The sequence below is a fragment of the Vombatus ursinus genome, unplaced genomic scaffold (assembly GCF_900497805.2).
Source record: "Vombatus ursinus unplaced genomic scaffold, bare-nosed wombat genome assembly UNPS02014804.1, whole genome shotgun sequence".
NCBI lineage: Eukaryota > Metazoa > Chordata > Mammalia > Diprotodontia > Vombatidae > Vombatus > Vombatus ursinus.
The window spans coordinates 11,517,189-11,522,146 of NW_020954582.1; the positions used below are offsets into that span (position 1 = coordinate 11,517,189).

The 4,958-nt window shown below is 48.1% G+C and overlaps 1 pseudogene; it reads left to right on the forward strand.

Annotated features, from left to right (window-relative positions):
* The first annotated feature begins 3,623 nt into the window (after positions 1–3,623).
* On the forward strand, positions 3,624–4,186 carry LOC114051613 (annotated as a pseudogene).
* The last annotated feature ends 772 nt before the right edge of the window (positions 4,187–4,958 follow it).

The window sequence follows — 4,958 nt, forward strand, 5'->3', positions numbered from 1 at the left end:
AGAGTTTGTCCTGGAGATTAAGTAGGTAATTGTCACCAACATTTGGACTGGAAGGTAACTCTGGATTCTGTGAACCTCAAAGGAGCAGAGAGTCAGTTGAAGCACCTGGGGCTTTAGGCTAGAAACAAGAAGATTTAGAAGGCATATAATCCTGTTTTCAAGTATCTGGAGGACCCTGGTGGAAGGAAGATTAGTTTGATCAAATTGAAGTTTGGTGCCTGAAAAAGCTTCCTAATATTGCCAGCTATGAAGGGCAATGGGCAGCATCAGTCTGTTCTGGAGCTCTCTCACCAGCAGACTGGTCAGTATGTTGTACAGGTCCCCAAAGTAGCTTTGGCAGTGAGGATCCTTTCTTTGGGGGTGGGGACTGAATCACCAGAGCCCAGCACAGTGCCTGTCACCTAGTAGATGCTCAACCATGGCTCCTTGATCAATTCTGCAGACATGTCTACAAGTGTTAGGTGGGTGGAAGGGGGAGAGAGCCACCATCCAAAAAGCACTCCGGCTCACAGATGCTTTTTCATTTCTTTTAAAAATTCTTGCATGCCCCCTTTTCCCTAGTTTCCCTGTCTTCAGCCTTCTCTAATTAGCCCTCATCCTTTAGGGTGGTGTTGGGGCTTTGGACAGCGTCTACGGCAGGGGCTCTTAACGCTTTTGTGTGTCCTTTGCTTTGGAGGCTTCAGAAGCCAAACTTGAGTGAAGGAGCTGTTTGGGAGAGGGTCAAGATAGTGAAGGAAGCCTTCTCAGAATCATCAGTTCAAATAATTGAAGAAAATGCTAAATTTTATGTAGAGATCCGTGCAAAGAAAGCCATAACTTATTTTCTATCCAAGCTCATAGACCCGCCCCCCCCCCCCCCAACTCTCACCGTCCGGTGGCCCTCCGGCTAAGAACCCCTGGTCTAAAACTATGGGTAGGGGGAGACTGACCCCCTCCCAGGGCTGAGGCCTGGCTGCGACAGGGATGAACAAGCCCTTCCCTTCACCACAACCCCCCCACCCCCGGGGGGAGGGGCCCAGGATAGGTTTCTATGGGGCTGGCGGTGGCTGGTCGTGATGTTAACTTCTTGGCGCTGAACTGAGCTGGTCCGGTCGGACCAGACCACGCACCAGACGCTGGCAGACGGACCGATAGAGTGGGATGTGCTTGGGGTTCCTGGAGGGGGTGGAGAGGAAAATAGTAGGGGCTAGAGGTCAGTGGGATAGAACGTAGGCTACTTAACATGTCCATCTCCTCGGAGCCCCAGGTAGGGGCGTCCCAGAGCGGAGACACTGGAGGAGACTGGGTCAGAGGATGAGACTGAAAACACCTTGAGGGGATCCACGCTGGGCCGTGGCTGCTGTGCCCAGCCCCGCCAGCAGGTTACTGGAGGAAGAGGAACGCTGTGGAGTTACTACTACCAGCTCATTTAAAGGCACTATTTAGAACTCTGGTGTTGGGCCTGGCGGGGTGGGAGGAGGTGGCTTGTGGTCGGTTCTGAACGTAGATTTCCTCGCTGCTTCACTTGCAGCCCTAGTCCTGGTCTGCCCAGAACCATCTCAGGACGAAAAAAAAATGAGGATAAGAGAGTTTACATTCTCTTGCCATCCTAGAGAGGTCTCACTCATTTCCTCAACAATAACTGTCCCTTTCCCTTCCCTTTTCCCCCTTTCTCTCCTCTTTTCACCTCCTCCTTTCCCTTCCCCTCTCTCCTCCGCTTTTTCCGTCTTCTTGCTCACCTCCCCTGCTTCTTTCCCTTATCTTTTATTCTCTCCTCCTCCCTTTCTCCCTTCCTCTTCCCTCCTCCTCTTCCCCGTTCCCTCACTCCCTTCTTTCTGCCTTCTTCCTCTTTTCCTTCCTCTGTTGTCTTTCCCCTCTCATCCTCTTCCTCCATCCTCCCTCATTCCTACATGGTAAGGACCAGAAGATATGGGTGTGAGGTGCCAAGAGGCACATTTAGGCCAGCTGTCAGGGAAATCGGAACCATTGGAGCTGTCCAAAAGTAGAACGGTCGCTTCAGAAACGTAGACACCGCGTCACTGGAGGTCTCTGGGCAAAGGCGCGATGGCCCCTCGACGGGTGTATGGTCTTGGGCATTCTAGTCCAAGCACTTGGCCTGTGAGGTCCTTTTGCACTCTAAGATCCTGCAGCGATCCCTTTGCTCTCCCCGCCCTGAGCTCTCTCATTCCCCCTGGCTAATAAAGGACAAATTCCTGCAGCGCACAATGGGCCCTAGCAACGGTCTCTGCCTCGCTCTCTTCTCTTACCTTTTTCTTTCCGGGGTGGGTGGAACGAGAGACTGGGTGAGATTGGGTTCAGGGGCGACGGGATGCAGCGCGAGACCCCGGGGCCAGGCGGAAAGACTGATTCCGGAGAGGGGACCGAGGCTGCCATTCCCTTGAAGGAAGAACAGGCAAAATGTGGGGAGGGGCATCCGGGACTTCCATTTGAATAAAACTTTTGCATGTAAGGATCTCATCCCACTGAGACGCATTTTATTATGGGCCAAAACAAAACAAAGTCACCAAAGTGGAAAGAGCACCAGATTGGGGGTCACAGAACTGAGTTCAAATCCCAGCTCGAAGCTTCTAAAGGCGAAGAAAGCAAACTGTTCGAGGCTTAGGGAGGCGTGGGAGGTGGAGGGAGCTGCAGGGCGAGCTCCTGGAGAAAGGGAGGAAGGAAACAGGAGACAGGACGTGGCAGGATGAGATTGGAAGCTAGCTTTTTGGTCCAGTTTGTCTCATACGCAGAATTTGTGAAGAGAAACAGTGAACTAAGGCTGTAAAGCTAGGTTGGAGGCAGATGTTCCGATGCTTGTATTTTATGCTATTAGTCAGTCCATCAACAAGCACGTATAAGTGCTTACTACTATACGCTGGGCACTGCCTTAAGCCCGAGGATAAAAACACCAAAGGGAGATGGTACCTGAGCGCTAGCAACAATGGCGAGCCACTGGATGTTTCCAAGCATGAGCTAGAAGGGGCCTCAGTGACATCCAGCCCAACCCACCTCTGACAAGGAATCTCCTTCACAACCTTGCCCACAAGTGATTACCCAGTCTTTGCTTGAGGTCCCCTGGTAAAAGACGCTCACTGGCTGCTGAAGGGTCCCATTCCACTTTTGGACAGCTCTGCTGCTCAGATATTAGACTGTGAGCTCCTACAAGCAGGGATCAATTTTGCCTTGATTATTAGCACATGATTAGCACAGTGCCTGGGGCACATGGTAGATGCTTTAAAAAAGTTTGTTGACTTTGGAAACTTTTTCCTGATAACTACTCTTAGCAACTTATTCCATCCAATGCCCCTAGTTCTCTCTCTGGCCAAGTAGAAAAAGCCTAATTCCTCTTACACATATTGATAATAATAGCTAATATACAAATATGTATACACACACACACAGAGATAGGCAGACACACACAAATACTATCTTATTTGAACCTCACAATAACCCTGAGAAGTAGGTACTATTATTATCCCATTTTATAATTGAGGAAACTGAGGCAGACAGTAGTTAAGTAACTTGCCCAGAATCACATGGCTAGTGTCTGAGGTCAGACTGGAATTCAGGTCTTTTCTAGTCCAGCACAGTCAGACCTGTGCTTTAAAAGGATTACTATAGCTTTCTCATTCGGCGCCACCAACATGGTATTCAAGCGCTATGTGGAAATTGCCGGGTGGCCTACATTTCCTTTGGGCCACATGCTGGCAAGCTGATAGCTATTGTGGATGTTATTGATCAGAACAGGGCTTTGATGGCCCATGCAGTGGTGTGAGGAGGCAGGCCATGCCATTTAAATGTATGCAATTTACAGACTTCATGCTCAAGTTCCCACACAGTGCTCATCAGAAGTATGTCTGGGCTGCTTGGGAGAAAGAAAAGATCAGTACAAAATGGAAAGCCATAAGATGGGCCAAGAAGATTGAAGCCAGAGAAAGGAAAGCTAAGATGACAGATTTTGACTGTTACAAAGTCACGAAGGCCAAGAAAATGAGAAACCAAATTATCAAGCATGACATAAGGAAGCTCCAGAAGGTGTCCACCCAGAAGGGGTCTCCTAAGAAGGGGGCTGCCCAGAAGGCACTGGCCAAAAAGGTCTCTGCTTAAGGGTCAGAAGACCGCCCCTGGCCAGAAGGGTCAGAAGGGTCAGAAAGCCCAGAAAGCCCAAGCCAAGAAGGGACCTGCTCAGCAAATAGCCAAAAAATAAGAGACTGCCAGAAATCAAATAAAGATTTTGCTACACAATAAATAAATAAATAAATAAACAAACAAACAAACAAACAAACAAACAAACAAACAAACAAATAAAAGGATTACTGTATCAGCTGGTGTAAAGGACAAATTGGAGAGGGGAGAGTCTGGAGGCAGAGAGACTCCTTAAGAGGCTGGTTAACTTAATTCAACCAAAGAGTATTTATTAAGTTCCTACTATATGCAAGGCACTGTCAAAATTATCTAGAGGAGAAACGAGGAGAGCTTGCTACAGGCTTAGCAGTGAGGGTGAGCTGGATTCAGGAGTGATGGTGGGGGTAGGATGATTGGGTGTGGTGACTGGTTGAAGGTAGGAGTTAGGGAAGGGGCTGAACATGACCCCTGTGTTTTGACCCAGAGTGATTAGAAGGAAGGATGGTGGGGCCATCAATTGAAAACAGGTAAGTTTAATTCATTGGGGGAATGTCAAAGACTTTGATTCATTCTGTGTCAGTTTCTCATGCTCAGAACCTATTCTATGAATGGTGACTTCATAGAAGCGCATTGTGAGTATGGAAATTTTTTGTTTTTTTTTAAATCTCAAAGGTGTTAGAGTATTCCAAGGATGCCACAGAATGAGCACTGAAACACTGGCTTTTGCTTAGGTCATTTCAGTACTGATTGAACTTTTACTACATCAAGGAATATAAAATTGAAGACCTGAAATTATGATTATTCAGTGTGATTGGTACTTTCCAGCAAGGTACTTTCCTGGATGATAGATAGAG